Source organism: Myodes glareolus, chromosome 5, assembly GCF_982192425.1.
Source record: "Myodes glareolus chromosome 5, mMyoGla1.1, whole genome shotgun sequence".
Lineage (NCBI taxonomy): Eukaryota > Metazoa > Chordata > Mammalia > Rodentia > Cricetidae > Myodes > Myodes glareolus.
In genome coordinates this window covers 47,730,863-47,746,777 of record NC_142030.1, presented here as the reverse complement: position 1 = coordinate 47,746,777, position 15,915 = coordinate 47,730,863, and the positions used below count along the sequence as shown (strand labels likewise).

The window sequence follows — 15,915 nt, the reverse complement described above, 5'->3', positions numbered from 1 at the left end:
GGGAGGAAAAGTGAGTTCCATATGCTATTGCTATGATGCCTTTAAAAAGAAATGTAATTTAGCTGGACCGTGGTGGCACACACCTTTCCAGCACTCTGGAGGCAGAGGCAGATGATCTACAAATTGAGTTCCAGGACAGCCAGGCTGTTTCACAGAGAAACCCTGTCACAAAAACAAACAAACCAAAAAAAAAGTTTAAAAAAAAAAAGAAAGGTAATTTGATTTTAGCTTTCAAATCAATTGTCCTGTTACAACTACATAGTCAATACAACATTTTTCTCACAAAATCTATACCTATATTTGTTTGTTAATGGAATTTAGTGTGTTCACACAGAATTGGCATCATGATAAGCTGAAAGACTTTCATAACACAAAGATTAATACAAAGATTTAAGCACACATCAGCAGGAAAAGAATGGGCTTGCTTTCCTCCTTGCTCTCTTTTCTTTCTCTCCCCCAGCCATTGAACCTTTGCTCTGATCAGGGTTTCTCATGCTGTGCTGAAACACCATGACCAAAGCTAGTGTGGAATAAAGGGTTTATTTGGCTGACACTTCCACATCTTAGTCCATCACTGAAGCAAGTCAGGACTGGAGCTCAAGCAGGGAAGGAACCTGAAGGCAGGAGCTGATGCAGAGGCCATGTGGAGGGGGCTCCTTATTGGCTTGTTCACCATGACTTGCTCAGCCTGCTTTCTTATACAACCCAAGATCACCAGCCTAGGGATGGCACCACCCACAGTGTGCTGAGTTCTCCTCTATCAATCACTAATTAAGAAAATGCTCTGCAGCCTGATCTTATAGAGGCATTTTCGCAATTGAGTTTGCCTCCTTTCAGATGACCTAGAGTGTGTTAGTTTCACACAAAACTACCCAGAACAATGCCATTCTTAGCATATAAATGGAAAATAAATATTTGCAAAAACAGAAGATTATGTTTATTCTTCTCTGCACAATACCCCCTTTAGTCTTTAGCTTCATAGACAAAATTCAGTGTCTAACAACAAAACAGGAAAGCACCTCAAGGTAAAGATCGTTTTTTTTAAAATACAAGTAAATCTGTGTGTGAGGACATGCCAAACAGATTCCTCACTTTGTGGTAGACCATGCCAATCTTTAGTCTTGATTTAAAAAATTGACAATCCAGAGGAAAGAGCCATGTAGTTTTTCCTATGAATGTAACAAGCCAACTGGTTTTCCCACATTACGCATGGTTTCAGCATCGTGTGGGAAGGTGCGGAGGCCATCTGTGCATTAACTGTTTGCAGGGCAAACCACATGCCTGGCATGTACTACAGAGAGGCTTACTGCATTACTGAGGAATCTTCCATGTAGCTTTTTGTGGTGAGCAAATGGATGAGCTGCAAAGTCATATAGTGGAATTCCCAATTCTTGGCATGGCACAGAGTGCTTGCAAGAGAAACCCCCAGAGGAATTCTTGTTCCTGAAACATGAAAGCTAAGGTACAGGCTACTTCTAGATAGATAGAGACATGTAACTCAAAAGTGTAACTTAGTAGGACTCCCAAGCACACAGAGCAGCTTGAATTGTGTATCTAATATTTTCTTCCTCAATGAACATTTTAGTGGAGAAATGAATATCGAGGGCTTTGAAGAAATAAGCAAAAGTTATTAATATCTTTGGGTTTGTAAAAAGAGTAAAATGTTGGCTGTGTCAAGAACCAGGAGATTCACATCCCTGTGAAATTTTCTGAGCACTAATTTCAGTTAATAGTAAAGGCTTGTGCTTCTCTGCTTCATATAAAAAATAATAAAATAGGTTTAATTATCAATCATATTTGACATTTCTTCTATAAAGACAAAATCGACCTTGTGGGACTGCATTCACTGATTAGCACCTGTGTAATTTCCAGCAAGTCATTTTGTCTCTGTTGCTCAGCCTTTTCACCTGTAAGACAGAGGCAATAGCTGTCCCTTCCTTGAGGGTCACAACAACAGGGGATCCGAGTCTGCTGGTGAACCAAAAAAGGGCCCCAATGTTCCCTGGAAATTCTGATATTCTTGTAAAGGATGCCATTCCTCTCAGATGACAGAAAACAGACACAATCCATGGATCCTCAAGGCAGCTAGCTATCCTATCCTCAAGACTGCCAGACACAATGACATGAAGCTTCCCATTGTAAGTTGTAACTATGGCAGAGGGGAGAAGATACGTACTGTCTTGCATGCTGAGCTTCAGCAGGAGGATGCCATCCTGCTATCTGGATTCTGAATCCTAAGGCACTGGGCTGGGTCTTGCATCTGTTTTAAGTGCCTGGCAGAGGAGATATACAGTCCATGTGGTTTTGTTGTTGTTGTTGTTTTAAATAAGGGTTTTTAGTTGATGACCCTAAGGATGATGCTGTCCATTTGAGTAGGGGATGGGGTAGAGAAAAGAACATATGAATGGACACCTAGAAAACAGGAAGATATAAATGACTAAGGTAAGACTGAGACCTGAGAGAGTGGCAGGGCACACCACTGAGACTCAGCCACAGACATACATTGCTGCAATCTAGAGAAAATCTCCATGACTGATATGGAATTTCCCTCTGTATTCTGTGATTACCATTGGTTAATAAAAGAATGGCTTTGGGCCTATAAAAAAGCTATAGGGGAACAGAGGTAGGCAGGGAAAACTGAACTGAATGCTGGGAAAAAGAAGGGTGGTATCAGAGAAAATCCATGTAGCTCCACCAGAGATTGATGCCAAAATTTTAGCTGGTAAGCCACAGTCATGTAGCCATACACAAATTAATAGAGATGGGTTAGTTTAGGATATGAGTTAGCCAGAAATATGCTTAAGCTATTGGTCAAATCATATTACAAATAATATAGTTTCTATGTGATTATTTTGGGGCTGAGCAGTAGGAATACAAACAAGCAGCCTATTGCGACAAATTGGCACCCAACATGGGACTAAATCCATGTAAAACTTGAGAGAGCTCGAAAAGGAATTCTAGACACCAAAAAACAAAGTTTAGTCACATTTATTTTCCCAAATGGGCTTTGCTTGGTGTCTGCACACTGTGACTTAAGAGAGGTTTTCCTGACTTGGTAGTAACAGAAAAAAAAAAGCCATGGTTTTGAAATGCTGACTTTCTAGGCCATGCTGCTGGTGTAAACTCTGACTCTTTCTGGAAGTACAGCTATGGAACACTTGAATGGGATTTGTAGGCCCAGGTGCTTGTATACCCTCTTGGGAAAGTAGCTGAGATCATGCTTGCAGCTCAGTGCCCCCAACCTGGGCAGATGGTGAGATCAGGACTGCTAGGAATGTACAGGTAAGAGAGCATAGTGGATTTCTGCCACCATACACAGAGATATTTCCAGGTTGCACAGTGCTCTGCATGGCAGATTTAGCTATTACTTAGATAAGAAGGGTTTATGTACTCCATGCTCATTCTCAGAGTTAAAGTGCTGAGCATGGCTCCTACCTGTTGATCCTAGAGCTGGCAGTAATGGTACCTCCACCATTTTGAAAGTAGACAAAGACAGAGCCAGTATCTAGAGCCACTGCAACCAAGCTGCTTACTATTTTAAAAACTCTCCAAGACAGAAAAAAACTTCAAATACACAATAGAACAGATTCAGACATTAAAAAATAACTCTAAATAAGACACAGTGTTAGACAAATGTAATAGGCTTGGGAGAAAGAAGAAATATAAACCGTTATAAAAAGAAGTAAATGTTTTTTTAAAAATAAAGGTAAAGTCTTTAAAGAGACAGAGTACAGACAGTGATAGATTGAAATAAGTAAACAAAAGATGGAAAATTCACAGAGAGTCTGGATTATGTATATTGGTGTGTTTTCTTTGAATTTTTTGACTGTAAAGGAGCTAAGTACAAAGAGAGATTTCATTATCTGGGCTGCTAAGCTAAACTAGCATGTATATTACAAAGGTATCTTGACTTCAAAATTTGGGTCTAAGGATATGTTGCTTTGAAAAAAAGGTTCTTTTTTTGTTTCCACAGAGAATGAGAACCTGTGGATTGCTTCTAGACTAATATGGTTTGATGCATCAGGACCCCTTAAAGGTTACTGTGAATACACTCCCAAATATACTTTGCCCAATAAGCAGCAAGAAAAAATTTGGAGGAGAACTACACCCATATTCCCAAATATTGTCTACAAATGTTTGTTTACATTTAAAGGTGTATATGCTATAGAAATTTTCATTGGTATGGATCTTGGTTTATTGATACAAATTTGAGGTCAATTTTGTTATACTGTGTATATGTATTTCTGATCTTGATTAAGGTATTGTGTTTGTGCAGCCCATTAAAAATGTAATATATAATTAAAAATATAGGTTAATAGATAATCATCTATAATAGTCAAGCTTGTAGTCATGTTAGATTTTCTAGATGTATAGAGGTATATTTCAGGTGGATAGGCATTCTTAAAACCTTTCAAAGACTACATAATATGGCATTTAAAATCTTTAGGAAGTTAGGACTTTTCATGACAATGAAACATATCTGTTCCTGGTAGCACCAAGCTACTTCAAGAGGAAGATGGGTACTGAAGAGGCTCCTCATGGAATCTGTTAGTCATTTGGGGAAGAAACTGCTCTTGCCTAGACTGTTTCACGAACTAGACATGCAGGACCCACACAGATAAATGACTACTGAACTTGACTAAAGGTGAGATGGTCCTTCAGAGTTCCTGTTTCATGAAAGAGTCAGCTAGACATTCTACAGGATACAGGAACAAGTGACTGACAAACTATGCGTATAGGCGAAACTGTCTTTAAAATTTCCTGCTTCATGAAAATGTCTGCCAGATACTATGGGTCTGTAGGATAAAGATGGATACCCCAATGGTACAAAAGAACTTTGGGTGACTGCCCAGGCATTAGATCTCTGTCAATTCTAGAGTTTTGGACATAACTTACAATGTACTTTCTGTTTACTTAGGTAATATTATATCCTTCTGGAATCTTTGATGGAATTAAAGAATTTATAGTTATAATTTGACTTAGTTATGATAAAAGATGAAGAAGATATAAATATTGTAACTGTAATTCTTGCTTGATAAATGCTTTGTTATATGTAATTTTACTATGTTAAAGTTAAAAACCTCCCTTTTTATTTAAACAGAAAAGGGGAGGTGATGTGGGACTTCCCTCTGTATGCTGTGATTACCATTGGTTAATAAAGGAACAGCTTTGGGCCCATAGCAGAGATATAAGGGAACAGAGCTAGGTGGGGAAAACTAAACTAAATGCTGTGGGAAAAAAATGGGGCAGAGAAAAAAAAATCATGTAGCCTCACCAGAGACAGACACTGAATCTTTAGCTGGTAAGCCACAACCATGTGGCTATACACAGATTAATAGAGATGGGTTAGTTTAGGATATGAGTTAGCCAGAAATACACTTAGGCTATTAGCCAAACAATATTACAAATAATATGGTTTCTGTGTGATTATTTCGGGGTTGAGAAGTAGAAAAACAAACAAGCGGCTTATTGTCTCTGAATGGAGGAGTGGAGCCTAACAGCGGCTGGCTAGAGCCACTGGAGACCCAAGCTCCACCTTCTGGACACCGACTGTAGAAGTTAACTCAATTTGAAGAAGTTAACCAGGCTAGCTAAAAGATAAAACAATTATATTTTTATTTATTATAAGGGGAAAACTCATGAAACAGGAACGAGAAGCTCAGCTGTGCTGTGAGGGAACCACACACAAAGAGAGTGCACCTGAATTCCAAAAAACCACACCCTAACTTGGTCACACCTCTTAAAGAAAATTGGTTAACAAGGCTTCCCCATCACATGACAGTAGCTCTATTCATTCAACCCTCTATTTGGAGCTGACTGTATGCCAGATTCTAAGAAGCAATGGGTACAGAATAAACACAACAGAGAATCCAATCTTCATAACAATGACTTGGCATTATACAAGGGAGCCATGGCCTATCATTCGACAGCTTCCTTATCTAACTACAGGAGACAGCAGGGGTCACGGGGAGCAAGAGGGAGTCCCAAGCTCACTGCTTCACAGTCTTGGCTGGGCGCTGTGGTTCTAATAATATGGCGTTTTCTATAAAAGGAGAGCAAGCCTGCATGGTTTTTCATGTCTTCTTTAGTCTGCTGCTATTTATAAATGAAATTCAGAAGAGATACCTTCTTGTTCTGACAAAGACATTGGTGAGGAATATAGAACCACTTACTGCTGCTGAACACAGGAGTGACCATTTCCCTGGAGCTTTGAACCGTTGAAGAACTTCCCCGTCATGTGGACTAATAAGATGCCGATTCTCAAACAGATCATCAGAGAAGCTGGCCTTCTCACTGAGAAGAAAGGTTCATAAGTGCCCCTTTGTGGATTGATATTAACCTCCATTAGGAAATTATATGAATAAAAGCTCTCATGTTCCTTTGGCTATTTAAGGTTTTTTTTTTGTTATTAACTTAGTGTGTGTGTGTGTGTGTGTGTGTATGTGTGTGTAAATATGGGTGTGCACACGTGTGGAGGTCTGAGGATAGTTTTTGAGAGTAATTTTTTTCTCCTTCATGTGGGTCCCTAGGATCAGACTCAAGTCATTAAGCTTGTAGACAAGCGCCTGTAGCCACTGACTTACCCCACCAGTCAATTCTTTTTTTTTTTTTTTTTTTTTTTTTTGGCAGTGTGGGTAAAGACAGCCACACAGAAGCTGTAATGGGGTGGTTAAATGAGGGAAGAGAGAGTCTAGAATGTGCCTTTTTCCTCTTTAAAATGTAAAACAAAGCCTGGGACATGATTTAGCTTTTAAAACAAGTTTAGTCAAAATCTGTAGATCCCAGATTTCCTAGCTACCTGAGGTACTTTACAGTTTCCTCCGCGGTTTCCTTTAACAACCTCATTTCAAATTAAGCTTAGCACAGAATGAGAAGCATTCTGGGGTGAGTTTGCCCCAGGGTAGATTGACTCATCCTCCAGTTAATCAGGCACCTTCCTTATTGTCCTTTCACTGATGAGGCCCCAAGATGTGGAAACAGCGAGGAGGAAGAGAGCCAGAAGGCTGGGACTTATTCCTCCCTGCAGGGATGACTTCTTCCATCCCTGGCCCACTGCACAGCAGCACAGGCACCTGGCACCTCAGAGGATCTTAGGAGTGCAGACTCCCAGGCTCCTCTGCAGGTGGCAGGGAGGGGAAAGGGAACAGGTGAGCTGCACCGCTGCAATGCTGAAGAACACGAGGCTTGGAGAGTCCAGTGCATTTTTGCATCCTTCCCCCTCATTCACCCACCCTTGCTCCTTCATTCAGTATTTTCTTATGATCTCTTCATGTGCCCACTGTTCCCAAAAGAGATGGTAGTCTGGTGGACCCTATATCTGCCCTCAGGAAGCTAGACACACACATCTCTTGATGTGTGAGAGGGACTAACACGCGGTGGAGCGGTGGCCCCGCTACGGAGAGGAGCTTTAACTGCAGTTGTCCGAGGTCCTAAACAGGGGCAGAACTGGGTGATGTGACAATCTCTGAAGGGTGGAGGGACCAATGCTCTGGGCAAAGGCACAGAGGGCATTAACGCTCAGTCACTTCTGCTTCTTGGAGCAGAGAATGAGAAGTCTGTGGTCAGGCAAGTTGCATGGGTCAGCAGGGGAAGCATCCACCTTAAAGGCCCTACCAGAGCTGTGCTTTGTGATTAGATGTGCTATCTTTGTGCTTTACCAGAGTGGCGAAGAAGCTCACTTTCTTTATCTCACAGAGGAGGTGCTTCTGGGTCTCAGGCAGCACCATTGATCCCCAGCACGGCCTTCCCTGCAGAGACACAGTGGCTTGGACAGGGTGTGCGTCCCAGAGGCCTCTACTCCACTCTTTCTGCCGTCTGGAAGACTGAGTAACCAAGACAGATCCAGCAGTCTTCAGCTACCCAAGGCAAAACAGCCTCTGCTGTGGGTGATGAGCCATCTCATTACCAATGTGCTTGAGTTCAGTGGAGGATAGCGGCCTTGGTATGCAGGGTTCACTCAAATATTGCTAATCTGACCTTAAAGATACCAATTTTCACCCTAACATTTCATTTTTCTCCAGGGAAGAATCCCTCACTCTTCCTTCCAGAAAGCCTTCATATCCTCTTTGATCTTGCAGGCTTTTGTTCCGACCTTCAACAGAATATAAATTGGGAACGGCACGACCTTCAAAGGCTATTTGATGTCTGGTCTTCTGCAACTATGATTTCATGGCTCATGGTGGTGAGCTCCAATGCTTCTCCGGAAGTGGCTGTTCCCGCAGCTCTGGGCAGGCCTTGCTTTTCGGTGTAAATCGTGAACGGAGATGCTCCCCGGGAAACAGATTCTGATTACTCTGGCACGAGTAAGGACCAAACAAAAATGCCCTCTATGCCAGATGTTTGTAAATTTTACCTGGAAGGGGGCTTGGGCTTTCCTATAAATCTGTTATCACTTGTAAAAAGTCCTTGGTTGGCCACTGATTCTATCGGCAGTTCAGTTTCTGGGCGTGATCTCTCACCTCATTGCTGTAGCACTGGAATGGCGGTACCCCTGACATCCCCCAACATCCGGTCCACTGCCAACCCCTTGCCACTCTTCTAGCTGCTGTCTTTCTCACAGTCACCCTCCAGGCTGGGTTAGGACAGAGGTGGAAGAGCTTGTGCCCTGACAGCCATTGCTGATTCCATGAGAGGGAAAGGCTTGCTCAGAACAGCGGCTGCTGGCTGGGCTTCCCTCGAGGTCAGTAGTGCTCTCTGGATAACTCTCAGTCCTGGGGGTTAGATATTTCTACATCACCTGATTCCCACTCCCTAGAGGCAAATATGACCTCCATACGCCCTTGTGTATTGCTGTCTAGCAGTGTAGTTTTCACATTTTTGATACACGCTATTTTTCCTGATAGTTCAGCAGTCCTATTAGGAAAACAGCGTGGCTTTTATCTCCACGTGACACTGGAGGGCACTGGTGACTCATCTCGGTGACTCTCCGAAGGAACTAGCTTGCTCTCTGACCCTGGGGCGAATGTATGATCCTTGCTCTAGTGCCATTTCCCCTTAGCAATCCTCTACATTATAGTGTGGCCCTGAAGCCCAACCACTTCTGCGGTCCACTACCATTCAGGGAATACTTGCAACAAACCTTGGATTCTCACCTTCCAAAGCATGCTGTTAGACTCTTTGTCCCAGACACAAAACATTTAAAACAAAATAAACCAAGAAAGGTCGCTGCTATTTCATGAAATCATGGACACGTTTCACCCAACAGAATATGAAGGAAGTCATTTAGAATAACAGCTAGTTTCCCACAAAGAGCAAGCACCGAAAAGCATGTTCTACCATCATACTTTTGAAAAGCAAAAAGCTCAAGTGATACTCTGTTATGATTCTGTAGGCAATTACTTAATTTATAAAACCCTGACATCCAAATATATATATATATATATTCAATTGTATGTGTGCTCAACAATGTAAAAAAAGCAGTTATTCCAGTTAATCTTTTTTTTTTAATCAATACCATTGTCAAATCTCCAGTTTCACACCACGTGGCAAAAATGGAAATAACATTTGCTAGGGCTTCTTCACACAGCTTGGAATATTCTGGGCAAACTGAAGAACCGGAGAATTAATTGTTTCCATGCCACCAGCGGATTTCCCACCCTCTCTCTGGAGCTCCAGGGAGACCGTGGGTAGCTGGCAGACTGTGTGTCTAGCTGACGAGAGCAAGGGCTCAAGGCAGGTTAATGTGGCACTGAAAGTCACTGCTGGGACCAGGACTGATGTCACAGGCCTGGCTCACCCCACAGGTTGGAGGTATCGAATAAAGGCATTCCAGACAGGGACATGCAGGTCCGGTTTTAGCACCACAGACACAGGCAGGCGTAGGTTCAGGGTAAAACACTTTCCTAAGGATACACAAGAGCCACATTTAATCTCCAGTGTGTGTGTGTGTGTGTGTGTGTGTGTGTGTGTGTGTGTGTGTGTATGTGTGTATGTGTGTGTGTATGTATGTACATACGTATGTATGTATGTATCAGGTAAAATTATTCAGTGGATAAGAATGCTTGTAGCCTGAACCTGACAACCGCAGTTTAAACCCTAGAACTCATAGGTAGAAAGAGAGAACCAACTCTGGCTTGTTATCCTCTGATCTCTACATTTTGGCTGTAGCACATGCATACACACACACACACACACACACACACACACACACACAAGTGCAATTTAAAAAATTCCTATAAATTAAGAACCACAGACTATGTGCATGCTGTCTCTCAGTGTTTTGATCTTACAGCTTTAGGAGAAAGACTGACAGTCCCCAGCTCTGAATTATCAGTACAGATATCTAATCTTATGCTATAAAATCAGGTGAGAATGACCAAGTGGGAAAACTCTACTACAGTGCACAGATACAGGTCCAAAGCTAGTCAGCATCCGGAGATTCATTGTCCTTTTTGGCTATGTTGCCTTTGATGGTTCAGTCACAGGACCCGACATAGGACGAGCACAGTGAAAAACATCTCGCAGGTTTTCATCATATTTAAGCCCCTTCCATTTGAAGAACATTCAAGAAGAAGGAACTTTGGCAGGATGGTGTCAGGGAGGCTGCTGACTGAGAAGGGAGACCCTGGAGGAGTAGTTTATGACTTTATGAGTTGGGGACAAGAAAAGACCCATCCCTGAGAAAGATTCCTGAGAAATTCCAGGAGGACTGAGGAACTTGTGGGACTTTTAAGCTGATGCCTTGTAGGTGTTTCTAAAGCCGCACAAATCATCTACACTGTTTGTCACTGACATTTGCTGTGCTAGGTGCGACTAGTAAGGAAGAACGTGGGCACTGCTTCCATGGAGAATTTGTGTTTTAATAGTAACGGCGCCTATGATAACTGATATAATGCTGTTATTCGTTCAGAAAAATTGTCCCGAAATAAGGAATGCAGAAATTTTAAAGAGCATTCTTTATTCATTTTTATGAGACGGGGAGCAGAGCCAGCATCCAGCCATTTGCATCATGCTCACAGTTTGCTTTATTTAGGTCGAGTTACTCCTGTCAAAACCTTATTTTTACTTCAGTGCATTCAATTCCATTTTCATATTCATAAATAAACGTTTTGCTTTTGTCCCCTGTCAATAAGACAAAAACATTGATCAAATCCCATAACTTATCTGTTAGATTGGAGATGCTGTGACTGCAGGGGGATGATCTCTACTGATTAACTCTAGGTGCCAAGGAAGTCATTTCTGAGAGCGGTATGTCTAGGCCCCTGACTAACCTGCATGCCTCTTCTGGAAAGCAGAGAATGGCTGTGGCTCAGCTCGAATCTTCCATCATTATCATATTTCCTGCTTATTAATGTGTCCATTATGTGTTTATTGTTCCATTACTTGTCATTTACATTAGAATTTTAGAGGAGAAGAGTAGACCTCATGCGGCCTGCCTATATTCCCAACATGGTCCACAACTTAGGGTTCAATTTCATGACCAAGAAACTCAGAAGAGTGAAGTAGGGAAGATATGTGCTACTTTTTATGTCCAGCGATTGCACCTTGATACTTCTCAGAAAGCTGCTGATCTGCTCAGACTTTGGCAGAGCCCAGGATGCCTCTCTTCCCTGGCTGCCATGCCAGTGGGGTTTGTCAGGAAGATGGCAGACCTTGCTCATTTGGTGACAAGTTAAGAAGAATAGCCAGGGAGACCTAACCCAGAAGCAAGATCAAGGTGAAAGTTTCCTCTCCAATAGGCCCTTCAGATCAATCTACTAGCGCTGTGGGACAATGGTCTTCTATCCTGTAATGATTTGTTGCTTGTATTACTTTAATAAGATGCTGATTGGCCAGTAGCCAGGCAGGAAGTATGGGTGGGACAACAAGAACAGGAGATTCTGGGAAGAGAAAAGTCTTAGTGTGCAGTCATCACTCAGACACAGAGGAAGCAAGATGAGAATGCCTCGCTGATAAAGATACCAAGTCACATGGCTAGCACAGATAAGAATTATGGGTTAATGTAAGTTATAAGAGTTAATAAGAAGTCTGAGTTCATAGGCCTACCAGTTTATAATTAATGCGGACGTCTGTGTGTTTCTTTGGGATGGAATGGCTGTGGGACTGGGCAGGACAAAAACCTCTAGTCAACACACTAGAGTGTTCTCTCGTGCTTTAAAGGTGGTAATGGGCCTGGAGCAGGGAATCTCACTACTGGGTGCTGTGCCTACACCACCTTACCAGTCTGCCTCAGAGTCTAGCATTGCTCTCCAAACCTTCCCCAACAGCAGAGAGAAACCTAACAAAAGACTATTTGCCTTGTTCTGTGGCTCAGTCCTGAGCTAGCAATTCTTTATATCTGTGGACCTCTGGGACCCATCTTCTTGAGTGTCAATGGCTTTACATCAGACACACACACAGCACCACAGAGGACACTGTCATCCATCAGTGCAGCTGGATAGGACAAGAAAAATAAAAATTCATAAGCTCAGTTTTAGTTGTTCTATAAAGAATATGATTTATACTTCCCTATTCCAATGAGGAAAAGGAAGCGGGGTAGGGGAGATAATGGAGGAGGGACAGATCAAACTAGGAGCCATTTGAGGGTGTGGTATGGGTGTGGTATGAGGTACCTAACACAGTAGCAACTTCTTAGTATATCTCATATGGGGAAGAAATCTAAACTGGAATCACCACATATTAGGAGAGACAAAGCCCTAACTAGACAAAATCCTCCACCGAATGAAACCTTCCGTGCCAGTGCTGTACATGGCTTACATCTAATTGAGTTGCTGGCCAAAGGGGCTCCTTGACAACCCAGGCTATAGCCCAGGATATTGGCTGGTCTGTACAAACTGATGGTAAGATTCCATTGCTAAAGACAATACGTGCATGACTCACTGAACAAGGAGATGATGATGAGTCAGTATCATAACTGGTGCTCATGGTACTAGAAGGCTCTCCGCACACTACCAGAAGAGAGAGGTAAACACCAACCCAGCTACAAAGTCTCTAATCTGCAATGGTGACCTGCCTGCGAGACATGCTATGCTGGTGTAATATTGCCACAAAAGTCGTAGGAGTAACCAACTATTATGTGCTGGGAAGTAGGGACTAGTCTATAAGACAGAACACATGCCTGACACTGCCCAGGTGACCAAGAACCTGAGGCCAGATAAGTGGGTGACCTAGGGGGAAAACAAAATATTATTGTTCTGCTAAAGAAGCATAGCAATAAAGTGACTCCTAATAACCCTTTGCTGGACAATGTGCAAAGAGTGAAGGATATTTACTGAAACACCCAGTCCTAAAGAGAATGTCTCCATCAAATCCCTCCCTTCAAGGCTCAGAGAATTCTGCAGAAAAAGGAGAAGAAAGAGTGTAAGGCCCAGTGGGGATGAGAGACACCAAGTAAACAGTGTCTGACAGACACAAAAGGATTGACGCCCTGATGAACTCACGGAGACTGTGGCCCCGCGCAGATCTCAGTCGGATGGGGGTCCCAGTGCTGGGAGGGGAAGAAGACATGAGGCCCCATCCCTGACCTCCTCCAGTGGATAACTGCCTGCAAGGAAAAAATAAATTCTCTAATCTAGTTTCTCTGGGAATACAAGCAACATCTAAAGGCCAGTAGTAGATGATTAAAAATTGAATTTTTGGAGAGTTTTTCTTTGTCTCGCAATGCTTTCTCTGAGCATTTCGTTTTCCTTACAGATCTTTTGGTTATATATTACAGTTTCTGATTTTGTTTTCATGGATTTCCTGTGTGTGAATATGTGTGTCCCAGTGTCTGCTTGTATTTCTTGTGTCTTTTCTTTGACTTTTCTTATTCTGTTTATTTTGTCGTATTTGAGTTTTCTTTTATTATTATTATTATTAATTATTATTATTATTAATTCCCACTTGTATCCCAAAAAAGAGAAAAAGAAAGGGTGTTGGGGGTTGGGTGACTGGGGAAGCAGGAAAGATCTGGGAGGAATTTGGGAAGGAGCAACCATAATCAGAATTTATTATACAAGAAACAGTTTATCTTCAATTAAGAAAGAGAATACAATGTAAGAAGCAACTGAACACTGAATTTTTTTTATTTGACATTTGTGCAAAGCATGATCACTTGCCTCCATAGCAGAGCTCTATTTGGATTATGTGAGAGTAATCCCCGGGAGTCGCCTCGCTGAGCACAGCTGGCATTTGCCAAGGCTGAGCTACAGATGCTGTGAGCGTGGACTGACAGGAGATGAGGGAAACTCTCTAGTAGAGAGTAAGCCTACCTCTTGCCTGGCATCCCCAGCCCGTCATGTATGGCTGTTCTATTGCACCCCAAAAGTGTTTCCTCTGCCCCAAAGGGCATGCTATAGAGTTGTGTCTGAATTAGGTACATTCTACTAGAAAGTCTTTCAAGGACTGGGGAAACAGACAAATATACTAAATCCCCAAATCTTAAGCAATTACTGAAACAGTCACTCTGATTTTAGCAATAGTTTTGAAGACATGATTACAATTGTTGATAAAAATTTGATATTTTAGTGTTTCATAGCAAAATTGCTACCACCATTGGAGGCAGACAGGGAACAGGGTGTGAACACAATCTGCCAGGAGTAGGTAATAGAGAAATATTCTCTTCAAATCTGGTGGTTCACACTGTGCTGTTGCCCATCAGTGGGGTATGCTTTTGATCACTTACAATTAATCATCGTGAAATTACGAGAAGAAAGCTCATCCCTCAGCTTCATAATAAACTCATATTCAACAATCACAAATTGCTGCAACCACTGAGATGAAGTTAAATAGAATTTCAGCTGGGCAGTTGGTTACAAACTGTGTGTCACCCCCACACAGGAAGATGGTGATGCCTGTGGTTTCCAGGGAGCTACACCTTATATCATGAAATGAGTGATTCCCTCCGCTCCCTGTTCTGCTTTGACAAATTTTGCTTTATGTCTTGAAAGCAGTTCTTGATGTGGGACGATCACACAGTGGGCCAAGCAACTTGTGTGGAAATACGAGGGATCTGAGCTCAGGTACCCAGCATCCATGTAAAAAGAGTTGGTAGTGGAGATCTGTGTGTGCCTCAGCAGTGCATAGCCAGCCACCTTAACTCAATGGTAGGTTCCAGGTTCTGTCTAAAGCTCTGAGGTGGAGAATATTTGAGGAGGACATCGATGCTAACCTTTGGCCTCCACAGGCAAATAGCGCACATGCCACACAAACCAATATTCTCTTCAGAATGGTTTTGGCTGCCAAAAATTTACTCAATTTTAGTTTCAATAAAAAAAAAACAATTCTCTGATTGTTTATTTTGGCATTGAGTAGACTAGCCTGATCCACTAGGCTCAGCAAAGACTCCAGGTATTTCCCACAGTCCCTGGCTTCCAATGTTAATCTTAAAGGACTGCATTTTGAAAGATTAACATTGCCTTAGGATATATGTGAAAATGTGCGTATATATGTGTAAATAAATACACAATTATTATTTAATCAGAGCATAATATGTACGCTATGCACCATATTCATTTATGTATTTGTACATTTGATATTTATAGATTGTTTTTCCTGTGAGTTTAAACTCAGATAAAGAATGACAGACTTGCTTCACAAGATCAAACAGGCATTTGGTTAGATCAATAGTGGGCAACAGTGTATTTCTTCTAGTTCCAGCTAGAATCTGGAGGGTAGTAGAATGCACACAGATCACTGTTTGGGAAGGTATTTAAAATGTATTTAAATGTTAACCTCCCTGGGTTTTAAATTTCTACAGACTAAATAGATCTTATAGTTAAAAGAGGCAGCATTTTTATTCTCCACCTGTCTAGTCTAGCGGTTTCCTCCTGAAGAAGGATGAACTTCAGTGCTGGTCTGAAAATACCAAGTGAGGTTCTGTCTAAGATCACCCACCGCACACTCAGAGGAAGCTTCCCCTCTGGATGTCAGCATCTCAATCTGCGAAATGAGTCTAGACTTGTCCACTCCTTCTGTAAAAAAATTAATTTGTACGAC

At 42.0% G+C, this 15,915-nt stretch overlaps 1 protein-coding gene across 3 annotated transcripts in view; it reads right to left on the bottom strand.

The window, feature by feature from the left end:
* The window catches only part of Lrrc3b (leucine rich repeat containing 3B), an 84,282-nt gene that overhangs the window by 25,058 nt on the left and 43,309 nt on the right, over nucleotides 1–15,915 (bottom strand). The window contains exon 2 of one of the 3 annotated variants that reach the window (XM_085687905.2): nucleotides 15,814–15,890. The exons of the other annotated variants lie outside the window; for them this stretch is intronic. The gene's annotated coding sequence lies outside the window, so the exon portion shown is untranslated. The remainder of the gene's footprint in view (nucleotides 1–15,813; nucleotides 15,891–15,915) is intronic. 3 annotated transcript variants of the gene reach the window in all.